A 22,441-nucleotide genomic window follows, 5' to 3' on the forward strand; every position below is an offset into this window, starting at 1 on the left:
GGGTGAAAAATACCAAGTAAAAAATAACCTAAATAAATGCGTGGTATTTCGATGGAAATGAGAAAATAAAGCAGTGAGGCGCCATAACCTTCGGGTCTGGACTATTTCAGGACCATGGACAGCGGTTAGCGTGAAGTAACAGGCCCACGCCAATTGTAAGGCCATAGTGATTTAATCAGGCCTGCCTGGCCTGAGTAATGAGGAAACTCCATATGTGGTACTATATTGTATTGGACAGAAGTATTGATGTGAGAAGCCATGCATTGCAGGGAGGGAGGACACAGTAATGGTCTTTCGCGCTGTCTCTCTAATATAGGGCCTACTATTTTTCTCTTCCTCCTCTCTCTCTCTCTCGCGCACACACACACACACACACAAAATGTACAGGGACATTTGGAAAGCTTTGCTGGAGGGGGTCTAATAGACTTATCAGGATGACTACAACAACAGCAGCAGGTGCATGGCTAGCCTAATTAGGCATCGCGCTGTGGTGGTCTACCTCTCTGCCCTTCTCGCCCTGAGAGCGAGGAAACATTTACGGTCGTTTATAAAAATCACTAACTCTAGCCAAGCGAAACCTATCTTAGAGTCACTATGGGCGGCGAATGCGGTGCCGCTGCAGTTCCAACATGGTGCGGTGGGATTGAGCAAAGAGTCAAAATAGGCATACATACTCAGATCTGTGGCAAGCTATGCCTATGCTAAAGTAGGCCTATTGATAGGATGAAAGCACCGCTGTAATTAGAGCAGTACAAATTAATGTTTTGTCAATCAGCATTCAGGTCTTGAACCACCCAGTTTATAATATGATTTTAGTGGCAAAGCAGAATTTAAAAAATCGAAATATGAAGTACACTCCCAGCCCAAAGTCCAATAGGTATATCCTCTGGCGTGTTAATGTCCTCTGTAGGCTATCCATAGCCAGAATGATTTTGCAGTGCATCGTGATCAAATAGGTTTCCTGTTATATTCAGAGGTGTAGGGAGGGTGAAGGTTATGCATACAAAAAAACATATAATTATACAGATGATTAACAAAACGTGCACAGGACAGTATTCATATCTTGGTTTTTGTGGTAAAAATTATGTGAATGAAAAAACTTCACTTTTGACAACGGTTTTCATAGACATATATACCTTGTCCATAATGTCACGGTTCAGACAGACGACCAGAGGACCACAATTGCGTCACACCAGAAAGTTTATTAAAACTTAAGGGAAAAGGGAAGTAGGGAGTGAATGAAGGCTCCAGGGGTAACAGGGATCCCGTCCAATGTGCTGGGTCTGTGCCCCCCCCAGTGGCAGCGATGCGTCCTATGAAGCCGGTGGTGGGTGGTCCAGAAGTCCTGGGGGGGGGGAGACACAGACACAACAGGGCGGAATGAAACAAGGCAGCAGTACAGTTCAAGGGAAATCCAAAATACGTAGTAGCAAGGCAGAAGGCTGGTCAGAGTTACCGGGATTGAAGAGTAGTCAGGAGTCGTAAAGGCAGAAGCAGGTCTGGATCTCCTGGGGCAGAAGAGTATCCAAAAATCAGGCAGGTCCGGGGTCACAAAACCAGGGTGAGCCAGAAGCGCGAGCAAACAGGTTCCGGGTGTGAGGTTTGCAGACGATCTGACACCGGAGAGCTGAAAGACAGGGCCTTAAATACTGGGAGAGGTAGTGGGTAATGCAGCGCAGCTGGCAGAGTAATTAGAGCAGAGCAGAGCAGGGACAGGTGGAGCTAGTTAGGCTGAGTAGAGAGAGTGGTGAGCAGAGTGGAAGAAAATTAAGGTGGTAACCCGGTGGAGTGAGAGGCCCATGACACATAATGTAGAGGCCTCTGGGATCTTCACTGAAGAGGTCAGGGGGGAGGAAGATGGCTGCTGTGACTGAGTCCTATAAGGTTTTAGAGAAACCATTCATTCAAATGAATTGTAGATGATGCATGTGATCTGCATAACATTATGAGACAAACCAATACCAATTGTATATACCTTTGTGTGCCTCCTCGTCAGTATACCTGCAGGCACAGACACACAAATAAGTGAGCAGTTCAGTCATCTGTGCCCAAAGCAGCTACATCCTTCAACATATTCTTACCTCTTTGTTGATTCATATCCATTGAATTGTGTCCATTTTCAGAATTTTTTAAAAGGGAGAACATTTCAAATAACTCAGCCATTTGCACAAATATGAAAAGATAGATGGTATCATCATAAAACAATATAATTTTTGATCATAAAAGGAGAAACCTTACCTTAAATTGAGATCTTTCAATTTTTCAGTTAAGTGCCTGCACCTGCTGTCTTCTCAAATTCAAATCAAAATATTTCAGTTGGGCAGTGAGGTTCCTGCAAGAACCCCCAAGAACTAAAGAGGTTCCTCGATTAACCCAACCTCCTATGGGGTTCTTGGAATAACCTTTTGTGGGCATTTTTCACTGCCAAGAACCCGAAGGTTCTTCAAGGAACTTAGAAGAACCCTTGTTGAACCCATAATTTTTTTGAGTGTAGACTCTCATTGTGTATTTTTCCCCCTCTATACCCCCTTCACCCTCCTTTGATACCTATTTTCCTACCTGTCCAATACCATACACCCACCGTTGAACAATCTGTCTCGATTTCGTAACATATAATATTTGCAGAAACCTGAAGTTATCACACACAACACGCCGCAGAGCTGATTTCTTTGTGTTCTAGCGGCACCAAAAGGCCGTATTGTGTAACAACACCTGAGTTGAGAGAAGGCCTGTTGCGCGGTGCAGAGGAGTGATAAGGCATTAAGCCAGACGCACATAATTGATTTGCTTAACCTCTTAAGGACCGGACACTTTTTTTCAATTTTCGCCTAAAATGACATACCCAATTCTAACTGCCTGTAGCTCAGGACCTGAAGCAAGGATATGCATATTCTTGATACCATTTCAAAGGAAACGCTTTGACGTTTGTGGAAATGTGAAATTAATGTAGGAGAATGTAACACATTAGATCTGGTAAAAGATAATACAAACAAAAAAACATGCGTATTTTTTGTTCCATCTTCTTTGAAATGCAAGACAAATGCCACAATACAATATTGCAGTTTAGGCGCAATTTAGATTTGGGCCACTGCTGTATTACATTTACATTTACATCATTTAGCAGACGCTCTTATCCAGAGCGACTTACAAATTGGTGCATTCAACTTATGATAGCAAGTGGGACAACCACTTTTTCTTCTTCTTTTCTTTTTTATGGGGGGGGGGGGGGGGGGGGTAGAAGGATGACTTTATACTATTCCAGGTATTCTTTAAAGAGAGGTAGGGTTTCAAGTGTCTCCGGAAGGTGGTCAGTGACTCCGCTGTCCTGGCGTCGTGGGGGAGCTTGTTCCACCATTGGGGTGCCAGAGCAGCAAATAGCTTTGACTGGGCTGAGCGGGAACTGTGCTTCTGTAGAGGTAGGGGAGCTAGCAGGCCAGAGGTGGATGAACGCCGTAGGCAAGCACCATGGTCTTGTAGTAGATGCAAGCCTCAACTGGAAGCCAGTGGAGTGTGCGGAGGAGCAGGGTGACGAGAGAACTTGGGAAGGTCGAACACCAGACGGGCTGCGGCGTTCTGTGCTCTTATCAGAGGAGCATACAGGGGTGAACTAAAGGTCAACTAAAAGTCACCAAGAGAGAACAGAGTTCTAGACAATTACACCTCTACAAATCCATTAGGATTCAATCGTAATTCTTAGTTGATTGTGACAAGCTAGCTCCCTCACTTATAAAATATGTCTGCATCCCAAATGTCACCTTATTCCCTCTATAGTGCTATATTTTTGACCAGGGCCCACAGGGCTCAATTCTGTTGATGAGGTTTGAACCTATATCAGCAGTGTGTGTGTGTGCAAAGTTTCAGATTGATCCAGTGAAGCATTGCAATACTGGACTATTTTGTACCAAGTCTGCCGAATTGGTTAATTGATACATTTTCAAGTACATAACTATAGAGAACATACAAAAATGATATGGTAATACAAAATGTAAGTTTACACACTCCCAGGAATGTCATACATGATGGATCATTAGCTTATACACTAACTTTCACACATCTAGATGGCCTGGCGAGGTGGGTGTGGAGCCAGAGACAGCAGGGGTTCAAACTGTAGAACCCAGTTCCTACATTTGAATATAAAAGTGGATTTTATCAAACAAAACTATGCTACAACTTATCTCTGGGACCCTTAGGATGACAAATCAGAGCAAGATTATTGAATGTAAGTACATTATTTACCTTCAGAGGTGAATGTAGCTCTGGATAAGAGCGTCTGCTAAATGACTAAAATCTAAATGTAATGTATCAAACCAGTTGCCTCAAACAATAGCATGGTATTTTTTCACTGTAATAGCTACTGTAAATTGGACAGTGCAGTTAGATTAACAAGAATTTAAGCTTTCTGCCCAAATAACACATGTCTATGTCCTGGAAAGTTTGCTGTTACTTACAGCAGTCATGCTAATCACATTAGCGCACGTTAGCTCAACCGTCCCGTATTACATTTACATTTACATTTTCGTCATTTAGCAGACGCTCTTATCCAGAGCGACTTACAAATTGTCATCACAGTCGTATTGGCACTGAAAGGTATAGATAGTTAGACATAAAGCTGGTGCTAAACTGTAACATCCTGCTTAGTGACCAATAAAGGAGCTGCTATAGATGGAGAAGGGATGTTATTGGTGCCAGAAGCAGACTCAGTCAAGACAGCCAATAGGCTACAGATGGGGACATGCATGGCCGTTCAATAGTTACATTTGGTGCATTACCCCTCCCCCCCCCCTTCCCCTGTACTGCTGTTTGGAAGCAGGTTGAGACTAGGTGAGCCATGCATTGAGTCTGTATATGGGACACCGATCCCGTAGAGGTTAAACTATATTGCAAATCAATTAATAATAATAATATGCCATTTAGCAGACGCTTTTATCCAAAGCGACTTACAGTCATGCGTGCATACATTTCTGTGTATGGGTGGTCCCGGGGATCGAACCCACTACCTTGGCGTTACAAGCGCCGTGCTCTACCAGCTGAGCTACAGAAGACCACAATGCTCAATTAAATGCTCAAAGATCCAACTAATAAGCTTGATGAATTGGCTAGGCTGAGGAAAGGCTACACAAAACACACAAGTAGTCTACATTTATTTTCATTGTGGTCCTCTTATTTGCTCGACAAGTAGCCTACGCTCATTGTGGATTATACAATTACACATAAATACAATGTCAATAGTTTGAAGGGTGTCTACAACTACAAGGGAATGATGACCCGATGCTTTAAAAATAAGAGAAAATTGGGTGCAAGGAGGGTCATGTCACTCGTAATAACCAAATTCTGCAACAGCTGTACAAAATAATTACCATAATCTGTCATTATTGGACGGAAATAGGTGATCTTTAAATATTGTGCATTATTAATGGCCTGCTGTAGTAATGTCATCAAACACTTGCCGCCCTCGATCCTCAATTAGCGATGCAGATATTAGAATAGGAGATCAAACAGCTTTGGCCGCCAGGAGGGAACTAGTCATTCCCCAATCCTAATCCTTCTATGGTTTCCTCACACCGCTAAACAGACAGACCTACAGCACTTTTCTCTAACTAACCAATGTGTTATTATTGACTCAGAGCTGAAATGAAGACAAAGTTGGCAGAACGGTCATCTTTTAGTCCATATTCTTTTTATTAGCAGCAGTAGTAGTGATGAGGATCCTGTTGGTGTGTTGAGGTCTACCTTCACAGTGCCTGAGGTCCCGTCCCACACAGCCAGCGTAAGCCATGGCATGGGCCAGGTAACTCTGCTCCTGGACCCCGTGGAAGAGGTGGGCCATGGGGCCGCACCACCACATCCTCTCCACCATGGGTCTCAGTGTCCAGGGGCACCGCAGACAGCTGCACGTAGTCCTTCGACTCTGACCAAGAGAAAGAGAGGGGGAGGTGAGAGGTGAGAGGAGAGAGGTGAATACATATGTAAATGGTTAATACATCTGTGAATATGGACTGGAGAGATAAACATGCAGCAGGAGTGATATTTATCAAGAAGGTCACAGGAGAAGGGAGGAGAGTACAGAGAGGAAAGCTATACAAGAACAGAAGATAGTTTTGGTTTCTTACTTGTGTCCACTTTACGGATGTCAGGGCGCTTGTTGTCTACGACTTTGTATCCAGGGCCGTTTCCATACATTAGGGTTGTGTAAGGCAGCATATCCTTCCCATACAGAGGAGATTTCCCTGTGAGAGAGATCCACAGCAGGGCTAATCACAATTTAAAGGTCTCACACACACACAGTGAGAGAGGAGCGTGTCCCGAGGGAGCTAGGGGTCGAGCAGGATGTTGAGTCGCCAGATGAGGTACTAGACTCTCCAGCCCCTACTGATGAACTGCTTAGTGTTTCACTACTGCATTAATCACCAAGATCTGGGAGGCTGGACCACTGGAGAGCCACAGAGAGAGAGAGCGAGAGAGAGAGAGAGGGAGAGGGAGAGAGGACTGAACAATGGGGAGCCACAGAGAGGGAGTGATGGAGGGAGGGAGAGGCAGAGAGGGGAGGGAGGGAGGGAAGGAGAGAGAGAGATCTAAGCTGTTTGTTTTCCTTTGTAATTGCAGGGGAGAGGAAATGTCAAAGTGCCAGTGGCATCTCCCAGACGGAGGCTGAGGCAGTCTAGTGGAGCACACCACCACCACCTCTGAGGTCATCACAGCTGTGAGGGGTGCAGACAGGGTCTCTGTGCAAAAAACGAATGTTAGGCTATTTTCCTGCAATTGTGCCGTTATTATGTGTCAGATGTTAAGACTACAAACCGTTATAAATGGCCTATTTGCTAGATTGACTTGTAATTTCAATAGGCATAGGCTACTGACTAAAATCTGGGTTTCTAATTGCCATTCAACTTTGCCATGGTTTGCTGAGCTAGATGCAGGCAGCCTATAGCCCCTTATAGGCCAACATCTCATTTCAGGGAAAAGTCCACAATGAAACTGACATTACATGTCACGTTCGTTCATAGACGGGTCAGACCAAGGCGCAGTGTGATATGCATACATGTTTATTTAAACTTAATAAACACTCGACAAAACAATAAACGAAACGAAACGTGAAGTCCAAGGTAGACACAAACAACATACCTTACACGGAACAAGATCCCACCACCCACTAGTGCCAATAGGCTGCCTAAGTATGGACCCCAATCAGAGACAACGAGCGACAGCTGCCTCTGATTGGGAACCACACCGGCCAACATAGATCTAGAATTACTAGACTATAAACATAGATCTACACCACATAGAAAATCACACCCTGACTCAACAAATAAGAGTCCCCAGAGTCAGGGCGTGACAGTACCCCCCCCCCAAAGGTGTGGACTCCGACCGCACAACCTTTACTTAACAGGGTAGGGGCCGGATGGGCATTCCGCCTCGGAGGCGGATCCGGCTCCGGGCATGACAACCACCTATTCTCCGCCTCCCTGTTGCACCCCTGGTCTGGTCTGGACCTCGGCGCGCTGCTTCCCCTCTCCTTCCTCCCACAATACTCCAAGCCCTGTCTGGACCCTGGTGTGGGAGACCCCGAACCTGGAGAGGGGCTGACGTCTGGGTCTGGACTGGAGCCGCTGACCGGAGCTGGACTGGGCACCGGTGGAGCGGACTACTCTGGCTCCGGAGTGGAGCCGCTGACCGGATCTAGACTGGACCCCGGTGGAGCGGACTGCTCTGGCTCCGGAGTGGAGCCGCTGACCGGAACTGGATCAGGCACCGGTGGAGCGGACTGCTCTGGCTCCGGAGTGGAGCCGCTGACCGGAGCTGGACTGGACCCTGGTGGAGTGGACTGCTCTGGCTCCGGAGTGGAGCAGCTGACCGGAGCTGGATCAGGCACCGCTGGAGCGGACTGCTCTGGCTCCGGACTGGAGTTGCTGACTGGTGCCGGACCAGGCACCGGTGGAACGGGCACGGGCCGTGCCGGACTGGACACACTCACCACTGGTCTGGTGCGAGGAGCAGGAACAGGCCGGGCTGGTGACGCGCACCACTGGCTTGGTGCGAGGAGCAGGAACAGGCCGGGCCGGGCTGGCGACGCGCACCACTGGTTTGGTGCGAGGAGCAGGAACAGGCTGGGCCGGGCTGGGAACACACACCACTGGTTTGGTGCGAGGAGCAGGAACAGGCCGGGCCGGACTGGCGACGCGCACCACTAGGTTGATGCGAGGAGCAGGAACAGGCCAGGCCGGGCTGGGAACACGCACCACTGGTTTGGTGCGAGAAGCAGGAACAGGCCGGGCCGGAATGTGGAGGCGGACTGGAGGTCTGGAGCGGAGAGCTGGCACAACCCGTCCTGGCTGAATGCCTACTTCCGCAAAGTATGTGTGAGGCATCAGCACAGGACGTACTGGGCTGTGCACGCGCACTGGCGATACAGTTCGTAGAACTGGCGCAGGATATGCGGGACCGAGGAGGCGTACTGGAGACCAGGAGCGTTGAGCCGGCACACCCCGTCCTGGCTGAAAGCCCATCTTCGCACGGCACGTGCGTGGTGCAAGCACAGGACGTACAGGACTGTGCCGGCGCACTGGCGACACAGTACGTAGCTCCGCATAACACGGAGCTTGCCCAGTCATACGCTTCCTCGCGTGAGTACGGGGAGTTGGCTCTGCTCTAACCCTAGGCTCCGCCAACCACCCCGTGTGCCCCCCCCAAAATTTTTTATTGGGGCTGCTTCTCTGGCTTCCTCCTCGACCGGCCTCCTCCGTGTTGCCGTTGCATCTACCTTAGCCCATGGTCCTTTCCCTGCAAATATCTCTTCCCATGACCACAAATTGCCCACCTGTGACATGGCTACTCTCTCCGCCTGGGCACGCTGCTTGGTCCTCGTTTGGTGGGATCTTCTGTCACGTTCGTTCATAGACGGGTCAGACCAAGGCGCAGCGTGATATGCATACATGTTTATTTAAACTTAATAAACACTTGACAAAACAATAAACGAAACGAAACGTGAAGTCCAAGGTAGACACAAACAACATACCTCACACGGAACAAGATCCCACCACCCACTAGTGCCAGTAGGCTGCCTAAGTATGGTCCCCAATCAGAGACAACGAGCGACAGCTGCCTCTGATTGGGAACCACACCGGCCAACATAGATCTAGACATACTAGACTATAAACATAGATCTACACCACATAGAAAATCACACCCTGACTCAACAAATAAGAGTCCCCAGAGTCAGGGCGTGACATTACATGTGGAGCATTATACATTTGCGATACAGCTGTGACCATGATCACATTTGACAATTTTCAATTTAATGAACTAAACAGGGCCATTAATAATTGCATAATAACACAAGGCTACAACAACACACTGAGTTATAGGCTATTTATTACATCTGTGTGCCAGCTCCAGGTAGGCTACACAAGTGGCAAATTGATTTGCAATGACTCCAGTGATATCGTCATTTCAATATATTTATTGTATCAAATGGTAGGCTACAGTAGCCTACAATGGCATAGAAATTAATAGCCTACTTGATGGCCAACAGATGCAAAATGTACCATATCATTCGCCACATTTATTGTCATTTTCATTGTGGACTTTTTCCCATAACAGAAGCACGCGAGGGAGTTCCATAACTTCCATTTCAAATGTCCACTTGCGCAGCACTCCAGACCCTTGAACTGAGCATGAGTAAAACCCTCACTTGACATGGTTTTCCATAAGAAAATTCGACATTAGAATGCAGTTTACTTTAAACCACCTCTGAGCAAATTTATCTAAAGAGCTGTAGTGCGCCTAAAGTTGTTTTCCAATGCTTTGTCACCGTTATATCAGTTCTAGCGCGTTAATATGTTGCAATTTAGAAGTAGCCCAAGTAGTCAGTTTCAAAGTATCACAATTTGGTCAGAAAACTGCAAACATGGCAACCCTGGGTGCAGAGCAGGAAGGTGGGGGGAGAGGTGGCAGAATGAGGACGTCCTGTCCACAGAGGAGAGGTGTGTTTTTGTATGTAAAGGGGGGAGAGATTCTTACTGCTTCACTACATAAGCGCATTACTAAACCAATGCAACATGACTATTGATAATTTCATACATTTAGCATGACCTGACCCAAACATCTAATCATGGAACCACTGAAAACAGTTGACCAAGCATCACTTTAATTATAGAAACACTGTAGTGGAAAAGCCCTATAATCAGAATGAGGACTACAATAACCAACTCTAACTCTATGGGGGAAACATCAACCATAATCCATGCAGAAAGTTGTTTCTGTGAGGTCGTTGCTTACCCAGAATGCTTTGCCCTCTGAAGTGGTATCCGTTGAAGGTGAAGGCGTGGGAGTGGTCAGCTGTCACCAGGGTGAGCGTCTCCTCCTCATTGGTCAGCTCCAGGCCCTTGGCGACAGCGTTGTCAAAGGCAACCGTCTCGTGCAACGCCATGGAGGCTCTGCTGGCATGGTGGCCCTGGTCGATACGCCCACCTGACACACAGAGAGAGAAAGAGAAGGATGAAGTTACCCATAAACCCTGATCTAAGCTCAGTATTGTGGTGTCATCTCTAATGATTTAAGGTTAAGATTGGGGGAAGGTAAGCTGACCCTAGGTCTGTGTGTAAGGGACAAGGAGTAACGTTGAAATAAAGTTGAAATGACACTACTACAAGTGTAACTTAGCCAAGTAAAACCCACGAGCTCCTCTTCTCCTCATCAGTGCAGTCAGAAAGTGGAGAGAAGTTGGGCTAATATGTTGGGTCCCCAGGGAGCAGGAGGAGAGGGTACGGTGCACCATATGCCCAGCTCTATTTAAAGCCTGCTGCGATGTGTTATTTAAAACCCATTGTTGAAGATACAAGATGCTCAACAGAACAATCAGGTCCCAGGGTGGTGCCTCAGATTGAAGGTAGGATGGATGAGGGCCTGGGTCCAAGAGCCACCGCTGTGGAACAGTAATATGTCGCATCACAACATAATGTTTCCCCTCCTCACACTGCGGCAAACACATGCAGATCCTACTACAGTCTGCAGATACATGTAGTGCACTGCAGTCCCAAACTGTCTTGCTGAGAGGCATGCAGAGCATCAGCACCACAACTAACTAACCTCTATATTGACTCAAGATACAAAAATAAGGTTACACACACTTTGAAATCAATGCATCTTGGTGTTCAATTATATAAGCAAGTGGTGTGATTATTCGATTAATAGATTGATTCTATTTTAACAAACAACCGTGCACCTATTTTAAGGAGGAACCTCTTGGGATTGGGTTAATTGATGGATTCATTGACTGACAGCTTGGTTAACCCTTTGCTCACCTTCCACCAGGAGAAAGAATCTCTTGGGGTTTTTGTTGAGTACGTGTATGGCCTTTTCTGTGGTCTCAGCGATGGACGGGTCCATGGTGGGGTCTCTCTCCACGTCAAAGCGCAGGTCCCCAGGCTCAAACAGGGCTGCAGGGAACAGAGTTGATCAGGTAAGGTAAGAAACATTTTTTTTTATGTAGAAGAGTGAGATCGTACTCAATGCACTTTAGCCCGTGAAAATGTGATAAAATGGGTCAGCATCATCTTAGTCAATGTTCACAATACATATATGTAGACTGTGATGTAAGAATAGATAAGGCAGGATGAGGTACTCTATTACAAAGTGCAAGAAAGCACCAAGGACACCCCAGTGTCTATTGATATGCATCAGCAGTAATGTTTGTTGTGACCTTCAAATACACAGCTTTCCAGAATACTACAATCCTGTACTGCAGGAAGAGAGCAGAGCAGGGAGAGTAGTCACCCATAAGGTAGTCAGTGGTGTCAGGGTCCACAGCGTCAAAGTCACAAACACACAGAGAAAGAGCGAGAGAAAGGGGCGGTCTGAATACACCTCTTTAGGCAAATTTGTGCCTGAATGTAACCAATGTTGTGTGTCAATTTGTTGTTGGATAGTTTTTCTCTACCTTTCATCTTCTGCCAGTCAGATGAGGTGGCGTCCATCTTGTCTCTTGCCACTGGAGGCCATGTCTCTGTGGTACTGGAGGCCATGTCTCTGGGGTACTGGAGGCCATGTCTCTGGGGTACCAGAACCTCTGAGGGGTTCTGGCTGCTCACATCAATGTCAGTGTTGTTGAGGAGCTGAGAGGTGATGTCTGTGCATCCTTCTTTCTTGGCGGAGGCGGGCACGTCTGCATCGCTGTACCACTTCCTGCTGGCACGTCTGCATCGCTGTACCACTTCCTGCTGGCACGTCTGCATCGCTGTACCACCTCCTGCTGGCACTGTGGGCATAGGTTGCGGCAGGAGTGGCATGCTGGACCCGCGTTGTCGTGACGATGCCAACGGATTTACCTATGAGGGAATGAGGGAGGGAAGGAGGAAGAGTGAGAGGTAAGGAAATAAGGAGGGTGGGAGAGGAGGAAGTCATGAAGGAAGGAGGTTTTCTGTCAAATCTTGTCCACTATCAAAATAATCACCCTTGGTTTTAATACTTACTGTATATTTAATGTATGATATAGCCATGTGGCTGTGTTTGTGTGTCAGCTATCACATTATACAGCATTGAAATTAGAATATGTACATTTACTATGAGCATAGTCTCTCTCTCCCTCCCTCTCCCCCCCCCCCACCCCCAGCCTGGGTGGAGGGGTCAGGGCTGTGGAGTTGTGAGTTATGATATGTTGGTGATAAGGGCACCTGATAACAGTAAAGGTAACATTCACCTGCCTCCATCAGCAGCACAGTATTACACCAGACCACAACACCTGATCACCAGACAAGCCAGAGGGCCCAGACTCCAGATATAGATGGTCCTGATGGACACAACTGTACATCTAGCCAACTGTTATCTCTCTCTTGTTTATTAGTGCTTGGTATCGGTATCTAACACCCACCTGATTATATAACCTGTCCAGGAAAAACTCTGGACCCTAGTTATCGGCTGTAAGGTTTTCCTGGTAAGGCAACAGGATCAGGACAAACTCAGGGCCCTAGTGATGTGGGAAGTTGGGCAGAGATATGGTTCCTACCAGCATCTTTGGCCCACTTGAGAATGGAGGTGACCTCGTTGCCCTTCTGGGTCTTGCAGATTCCGTTGCGTGCTGCAGCATTCACCCCGACCGTGTTCAGGTTGGTCTTAACACCACAGAGGTAGGCTGTGGATGAACTGTCAGGGATCTGGAAGTCAACACTATACGTCTGCACACACAGACAGTACATGCATACATTAAGGGATAGAAAGGAATATACATTAGTAAACTGTACACACCTGCATCAGGACATCAAACATGTATGCATAAGTACACAGTACACATATGTACGCATGAGCTTGCACCTCATACATACATCATTATACACATCAATACACAACAGACAATCTCTTCCTCTGAGAGAGGTACCCATGGTTGCAGCTGCACATCAAACAAAGTGTAATCTCTATGGGTATCTCTGTGCATGATAATGTGGTATCTGAAGTTTGTTTGTTTGTGTGTGTGTGTGTGTTTGTGTGAACCTTGAGGAGGCCTGCATGGGGGAAAGTGTCCATGGTCATGACCGTCTCCTCTCCAGACTGCTTGTGCATCTGGCCCTTGAGGATTCGAGCTGCTGTGATGGTGGTAATGCCCATACCTTGGGGAAAATGGCACAGAGAAATGCATCACACTAGGGTTGAACTGGACTGTAACTGGTGAATTAGAATAGGCTGGAAAGGAGGTTTCGGATGAGTTTCACTCATTGTATTTGTTATGCAAGATTTGCATACGTTGTTCGAATTTTCTTTAATGTTCATATTTACATTGCTTACACCACTGACGTGAGGTTTGGACGGTGATTGGTCACGCACCGTCACCCAGGTAGAGCATGATGTTTCTGGCCACATTGGTGTTCAACTTCCTGTTCAGTGCCGCCTGCAAAGCTTTGACACCCTGGGCCCTCCAGAACTCTGGGTTCTCCTCCTCAACTGGAGCAGAGACACACACACTTATCAAAAATCACACTTATCAGAACTCCTCTAGCTCTCAATATGCAAATGTTTTCACTATTTTATATAATCTACTTTGAGCTGAGAGAGAGAGAGAGAGAGAGAGAGAGAGAGAAATCAGAGGGGATAGAGATGAACACCCAATGGACTGGTCTTTGGTCAGGCTCCAGGAGGCATGTAGTGAAGATTGTAATACTTCACTAGCCTGGCCTTTTATCTCCTCCAGCTAAACACACTGTAGATAGGAGGCTACAGTACCATACTGTAGATAGGAGGCTACAGTACCATACTGTAGATAGGAGGCTACAGTACCATACTGTAGATAGGAGGCTACAGTACCATACTGTAGATAGGAGGCTACAGGACCATACTGTAGATAGGAGGCTACAGTACCATACTGTAGATAGGAGGCTACAGTACCATACTGTAGATAGGAGGCTACAGTACCATACTGTAGATAGGAGGCTACAGGACCATACTGTAGATAGGAGGCTACAAGACCATACTGTAGATAGGAGGCTACAGTACCATACTGTAGATAGGAGGCTACAGTACCATACTGTAGATAGGAGGCTACAGGACCATACTGTAGATAGGAGGCTACAGTACCATACTGTAGATAGGAGGCTACAGTACCATACTGTAGATAGGAGGCTACAGTACCATACTGTAGATAGGAGGCTACATTACCATACTGTAGATAGGAGGCTACAGGACCATACTGTAGATAGGAGGCTACAGTACCATACTGTAGATAGGAGGCTACAGGACCATACTGTAGATAGGAGGCTACAGTACCATACTGTAGATAGGAGGCTACAGTACCATGCTGTAGATAGGAGGCTACAGTACCATGCTGTAGATAGGAGGCTACAGTACCATGCTGTAGATAGGAGGCTACATTACCATACTGTAGATAGGAGGCTACAGTACCATACTGTAGATAGGAGGCTACAGTACCATACTGTAGATAGGAGGCTACAGTACCATACTGTAGATAGGAGGCTACAGGACCATACTGTAGATAGGAGGCTACAGTACCATACTGTAGATAGGAGGCTACAAGACCATACTGTAGATAGGAGGCTACAGGACCATACTGTAGATAGGAGGCTACATTACCATACTGTAGATAGGAGGCTACAGGACCATACTGTAGATAGGAGGCTACAGGACCATACTGTAGATAGGAGGCTACAGTACCATACTGTAGATAGGAGGCTACAGTACCATACTGTAGATAGGAGGCTACAGGACCATACTGTAGATAGGAGGCTACAGTACCATACTGTAGATAGGAGGCTACATTACCATACTGTAGATAGGAGGCTACAGTACCATACTGTAGATAGGAGGCTACAGGACCATACTGTAGATAGGAGGCTACAGGACCATACTGTAGATAGGAGGCTACATTACCATACTGTAGATAGGAGGCTACAGGACCATACTGTAGATAGGAGGCTACAGGACCATACTGTAGATAGGAGGCTACAGTACCATACTGTAGATAGGAGGCTACAGGACCATACTGTAGATAGGACTGCAGATAGTAGTTGTTTACTACTTAGTTGATTTGGCAGATTCAGGAGAACTTGTGAAGCAAGGTGAGAGAGGATGGACAGAGTGAGAGGCCACACATCATTTACTATCTTTGGGATCTCCCCACTGATTCTGGCCGTGGTTGGCAGCTTCAGCAATAGACCCACCGAACGAGAAGATATCCAATGTAGAGACTACGAACCAGCACCAGTGGTGACAGACAACCAACACCAGTGGTGACAGACAACCAACACCAACCCCAATGGTGACTGACAACCAACACCAGTGGTGACAGACAACCAACACCAGTGGTGACAGACAACAGCTCTGAATGATTGCTTTTATTTATGACTTTATTGATGAACAGACTGTAGCAGTTGATCAAAGGCACACTAACAGGGAACGTGTGGGAACAGAGCTTCCACTAGACACACTATAAACACTGACCTCGGATCTGCTAATACAGTCGGGAACAAACACACAGATCATAAATGGGATAATAAAGGGGTAGATCATTAATAACCCAGTAGACACAATGGGATAAAGGACTCATGATGATTTACGTAATAGAGTCCAATGGGACTGGACTGTATGGTTGAAGGGCTCTCCTCTGGGAGACAGCTGCCAAACACACACACCAGTTAATCACGTATGCATATAATTACGGCAACTTGTTAATGAACAGATTTTTATATATAGTCCCACACACTCTCACTACACAGACTTTCAACATAACATGTCTTAACACTCAAATCACACACACACACACACACACACACACACATGAACCTACACGCAGAGAGAAGCAGGCCCAGACACTGAGTAGTGTGAGTAGTGATAACAGCATTGTGAGGGTGGTGGTGAGGGCAGGGTGTGTTGGCACTGTGTTACTGCGCAGGGATTTACAGTGAGTAATGCGGCCCAGGAAGGAGGCATGTGACATCACGAGCGATGTAGGCGTTATCGTTAGCTGTGAGGAGGTGCCCACGCATACAGTACACTGCCACTGATTGAATGACAATCATTTGTTGGTTGACCGACTGATTGAGTGACAAGCTGCTTACTCTTCTCTAGTATGAAGAATCCCTTGGGTTTTTTGTTGAGGATGCTTCCTCCACCATGCCTGGAATAGATGGCTCCATGCTGGGGTCCCTGTACAGCTCAAAACTAATGTAATTGGTAGGAGACAGCCCTGCAATACACAGGCAGAGGTGTTATGCACTCACATCAATAATGTGCAGTTACATAGATGGTGTGACGGCTCCCTCTTGTGATTATGGAAGCAATGCACAAACCTGAATCATTATACAGTGCATTCAACTATCTGGAGTGGTTAAAGGGTTAACAGGATAAACAGGATAAAAGGAGGCTGAAGATTAGACCATGTCAGTAACTGAAGGGGAGAGAATGGTTCCTGTAACAGTCAGGCAAGATAAGCCGATAAAAGAAGGAAACAAAATGGCCACCGGGATAAGGTTACAGCGGGGTAAAATTACAGTGATTACATGAAAGAAACCTCTGTTGTCTTCATTGTAGGTAGTGTATTGAAGAGGACACGAGGTGGAATGTTGTCCCCATAAGTAGTGTATTGAAAAGGGCGTGAGGTTGAATGCTGTCTTTATTATACAGTGCATTTGGAAAGTATTCAGACCCCTTCACTTTTTCCACTTTGTTACGTTACAGCCTTATTCTAAAATGGATTCCCAAAAAAATGTCATCAATCTACAGACAATACCCCATATTGACAAAGTGAAAACAGGTTATACATTTTTGCAAATGTATAAAAAAGAAAAACAGAAATACCTTATTTACATAAGTATTCAGACCGTTTGCTATGAGACTCGAAATTGAGCTCAGGTGCATCCTGTTTCCATTGATCATCCTTGAGATGTGTCTACAACTTGATTGGAGTCCACCTGTGGTAAATTCAATTGATTGGGCATGATTTGGAGTGGCACACACCTGTCTATATAAGGTCCCACAGTTGACAGTGCATTTCAGAGCAAAAACCAAGCCATGCGGTCGAGGGAATTGTCCATTGAGCTCCGAGACAGGATCGTGTCGAGGCACAGATCTGGGGAAGGGTACCAAAAAAATTCTGCAGCATTGAAGGTCCCCCAAAACACAGTGGCCTCCATCATTCTTAAATGGAAGAAGTTTGGAACCACCAAGACTCTTCCTAGAGCTGGCCGCCAGGGCAAACGGAGCCATCTGGGGAGAAGGACCTTGGTCAGGGAGGTGACCAAGAACCCGATGGTCACTCTGACAGAGCTCCAGAGTTCCTCTGTGGAGATGGGAGAACCTTCCAGAAGGACAACCATCTCTGCAGCACTCCACCAATCAGGCCTTTATGGTAGAGTGGCCAGACAGATGCCACTCCTCAGTAAAAGTCACATGACAGCCCGCTTGGAGTTTGCCAAAAGGCACCTAAAGGACTCTGACCATGAGAAACAATATTCTCTGGTCTGATGAAACCAAGACTGAACTCTTTGGCCTGAATGCCAAGCGTCATGTCTGGAGGAAACCAGGCACTGCTCATCACCTGGCCAATACCATCCCTACGGTGAAGCATGGTGGTGGCAGCAGGTTCATCCGCAAACAGGACAAAGTACTGAGTAAAGGGTCTGAATACTTTTATTTTTTTATAAACTTGCAAACATTTCTAAAAACATATTTTTGCTTTGTCATTATGGGGTATTGTGTGTAGATTTGGGGGGGGGGGGGTTATTTAATCAATTTTAGAATAAGGCTGTAACATAAAATGTGGAAAAGCTGAAGGGGTCTGAATACTTTACGAATGCACTGTAAGTAATGTATTGAAGAGGGCGTGAGGTTGAATGTCTTTATAAGTAGTTTATTGAAGAGGGCGTGAGGTTGAATGTCTTTATAAGTAGTTTATTGAAGTGGGCGTGAGGTTGAATGTCTTTATAAGTAGTTTATTGAAGAGGGCGTGAGGTTGAATGTCTTTATAAGTAGTTTATTGAAGAGGGCGTGAGGTTGAATGTCTTTATAAGGAAACGGAATCTAGCTCTAAGAGCTGCCAACTCTGCTCTGTCTATCTGGTCAAAGGGTTAACAGAATAAACAGGAATAAATTATATAGTGGCCAGGGACGATTTCTGCCTTCATTACCATTCAGAACATTTTCTATCAAAGGGGACATACAAGGTAGAGGACGGATTTCTGTTTATCACAGAAGACAACATTTTACTATTCTTGAGGAGGCCATTTGATCATCAAATTGAAAGGCGAAAAATTAAGTGGAGAGGAAGGTTTTTTTGAGTGTGTTGGAGGATGAAAAGGTGCTGTTACAGTGTAAGACTACTGTACTTCTATGTTATGGAACATCTGGTAGGCCAGGTCAGTACAGCCCTGTTGTCTGGCCTCATGACTCATTGCACTGTCTCTGTACCAAATACCGGCTCACACAGTGGGTGTAACTCACAGCAACCATGGCGTGTTGTACCCTTTCACAAAATCCGACTTACCTGAGAGGAGGGGAGTACTGGACAAGGTCAGCCAGGGAGGGATAGAGGGATGAGACCTGAGAGGAGGGGAGTACTGGACACAAGGGAGGGATAGAAGCACAGCGTGTAGAACTTGAGCTCTATCAATCTTGCTCATAGTTAGATCCAAGATATGTTCAAAGTTGGAGGTTGCAGTTTAAGTGAGTTTGTTACATAGGACAGTCATGGCGGGATGTGGCTAGTGGTTGTACAGTACCTGCATCTGACTCAGCGCAGTATGGAGGTGACCTCGTTGCCGTTACACTGTTTACAGACAGCCTTGGCACTCAACCCCCCCCCAGGAACTTGTGGTCGGCAGGTAGCTTAGAGCTAAGAGCGTTGTTCCAGTAAACGAAAGGTTGCTGGTTCTAATCCCCGAGCCGACTAGGTGAAAATTCTGTCGATGTGCCCTTGAGCAAGGCACTTAACCCTAATTGCTCCTGTAAGTCGCTCTGGATAAGAGCGTCTGCTAAATGACTAAAATGTAAATGTTGTCTGTGGCTGCCACATTTTACAGTAATTAGACAGACCTATTACTAACTAGGGTATGAGAATGCTTGCATCTTAGCTTTTCTTTAATGATTGTTTAGTAAACCTAAATCTCAAAACCCCTACCTACCAATATATCCAAAACGACAGCCCCATTCCATTAACCAGGTACTCCGCTGTGCAAAAAAAAAAAAAGAAAAGAAAGAAAACTGAAAAGGAGCCTGAATTGTGATAGAACGGAGATCAAATAAAGTGTGTGGTAAAGCTATATACAGTGGGGGGGAAAAGTATTTAGTCAGCCACCAATTGTGCAAGTTCTCCCACTTAAAAAGATGAGAGAGGCCTGTAATTATCATCATAGGTACACGTCAACTATGACAGACAAAATGAGAAAAACATTTCCAGAAAATCACATTGTAGGATTTTTAATGAATTTATTTGCAAATTATGGTGGAAAATAAGTATTTGGTCAATACTTTGTTATATACCCTTTGTTGGCAATGACACAGGTCAAACGTTTTCTGTAAGTCTTCACAAGGTTTTCACACACTGTTGCTGGTATTTTGGCCCATTCCTCCATGCAGATCTCCTCTAGAGCAGTGATGTTTTGGGGCTGTCGCTGGGCAACAAAGACTTTCAACTCCCTCCAAAGATTTTCTATGGGGTTGAGATCTGGAGACTGGCTAGGCCACTCCAGGACCTTGAAATGCTTCTTACGAAGCCACTCCTTCGTTGCCCGGGCGGTGTGTTTGGGATCATTGTCATGCTGAAAGACCCAGCCACGTTTCATCTACAATGCCCTTGCTGATGGAAGGAGGTTTTCACTCAAAATCTCACGATACATGGCCCCATTCATTCTTTCCTTTACACAGATCAGTCGTCCTGGTCCCTTTGCAGAAAAACCGCCCCAAAGCATGATATGTCCACCCCCATGCTTCACAGTAGGTATGGTGTTCTTTGGATGCAACTCAGCATTCTTTGTCCTCCAAACACGACGAGTTGAGTTTTTACCAAAAAGTTATATTTTGGTTTCATCTGACCATATGACATTCTCCCAATCCTCTTCTGGATCATCCAAATGCACTCTAGCAAACTTCAGACGGGCCTGGACATGTACTGGCTTAAGCAGGGGGACACGTCTGGCACTGCAGGATTTGAGTCCCTGGCGGCGTAGTGTGTTACTGATGGTAGGCTTTGTTACTTTGGTCCCAGCTCTCTGCAGGTCATTCACTAGGTCCCCCCGTGTGGTTCTGGGATTTTTGCTCACCGTTCTTGCGATCATTTTGACCCCACGGGGTGAGATCTTGCGTGGAGCCCCAGATCGAGGGAGATTATCAGTGGTCTTGTATGTCTTCCATTTCCTAATAATTGCTCCCACAGTTGATTTCTTCAAACCAAGCTGCTTACCTATTGCAGATTCAGTCTTCCCAGCCTGGTGCAGGTCTACAATTTAGTTTCTGGTGTCCTTTGATAGCTCTTTGGTCTTGGCCATAGTGGAGTTTGGAGTGTGACTGTTTGAGGTTGTGGACAGGTGTCTTTTATACTGATAAGTTCAAACAGGTGCCATTAATACAGGTAATGAGTGGAGGACAGAGGAGCCTCTTAAAGAAGTTACAGGTCTGTGAGAGCCAGAAATCTTGCTTGTTTGTAGGTGACCAAATACTTATTTTCCACCATAATTTGCAAATAAATTAATTAAAAATCCTACAATATGATTTTCTGGAAAAAATATTCTCAATTTGTCTGTCATAGTTGACGTGTACCTATGATGAAAATTACAGGCCTCTCTCATCTTTTTAAGTGGGAGAACTTGCAGAATTGGTGGCTGACTAAATACTTTTTCCCCCCACTGTAAGTAGTGAGGACTGATGAGGGCTCAGAGTGCACACAAAAAGTGAATAGGTTAAGAGTTCAGGGGGCCTGAAACATGACTGACCTGTTACTTTGGTCAGACCATACAAATCTGTGGTGTAGGATTAAGGTCTAGTCACCTCTTCCACCCTCGATCTACACAGATGGAACTTCTGCACAAAAGAGAACAGTCAGAACACACAACTCTGCAGACGGGAGAACTTTAGAAGCGGAGACAATGAAAACACACAAATGCAATTTCTCAGCGGTGGAGCCGCATACTCATGTTCTGATTGGCTGAGACTTACACAATGCCCAGTCCGCTTCCTCATTCCACAAGACAATTAAGTACAGTAAAGGCTTTCAGTTTCTTTGTATGGGGCAACAGAGTGAGAGGACATAGTGGGGCGTAACAGTTTGAAATCTGACATTACTGTGAAACAACATGTAGGCTGACAGTCCTCCCCTCTCTGGAAACAAAAACTTTTTTTTCTCCAGTGTTTTCTTATTTGCAATGTTCTTTATTATCTTTTCCAGTTTTGGATATGAAAAGAGGCATTCATTTTCTTAATTAAATACTTCATAAAGTAAAGCAAAACATTATTTACAAAATATTCAATTAAATTGTAATCAATGACCTCCGGTGGATAATTACAAGCACCTTCTGCTAGCTGAGGAGAGAAAAATATAAATACATAGAACTGCCACTTTGTTTCTGAAAAAAAATACATGGCATAACATTAGCACTTATTTTTGAAAAATAAAACCCCCAAAAACTGAATATACAGTGGGGAGAACAAGTATTTGATACACTGCCGATTTTGCAGGTTTTCCTACTTACAAAGCATGTAGAGGTCTGTAATTTTTATCATAGGTACACTTCAACTGTGAGAGACTGAATCTAAAACAAAAATCCAGAAAATCACATTGTATGATTTTTAAGTAATTAATTTGCATTTTATTGCATGACATAAGTATTTGATCACCTACCAACCAGTAAGAATTCCGGCTCTCACAGACCTGTTAGTTTTTCTTTAAGAAGCCCTCCTGTTCTCCACTCATTACCTGTATTAACTGCACCTGTTTGAACTCGTTACCTGTATA

At 45.6% G+C, this 22,441-nt stretch overlaps 1 pseudogene across 1 annotated transcript; it reads right to left on the bottom strand.

The window, feature by feature from the left end:
• Positions 1 to 5,662: 5,662 nt before the first annotated feature.
• On the bottom strand, positions 5,663 to 13,933 carry LOC311106208 (alkaline phosphatase, tissue-nonspecific isozyme-like; annotated as a pseudogene). The gene is made up of 10 exons: positions 13,813 to 13,933; positions 13,483 to 13,598; positions 13,001 to 13,169; positions 12,223 to 12,323; positions 11,863 to 12,158; positions 11,773 to 11,819; positions 11,301 to 11,435; positions 10,276 to 10,467; positions 6,111 to 6,227; positions 5,663 to 5,908 (listed from the first exon to the last, which is right to left on the bottom strand). The product of its transcript is annotated as an alkaline phosphatase, tissue-nonspecific isozyme-like (transcript).
• Positions 13,934 to 22,441: the final 8,508 nt, after the last annotated feature.

The sequence above is a fragment of the Coregonus lavaretus genome (assembly GCF_964263955.1).
Source record: "Coregonus lavaretus genome assembly, chromosome: 30".
NCBI classification, from domain to species: domain Eukaryota; kingdom Metazoa; phylum Chordata; class Actinopteri; order Salmoniformes; family Salmonidae; genus Coregonus; species Coregonus lavaretus.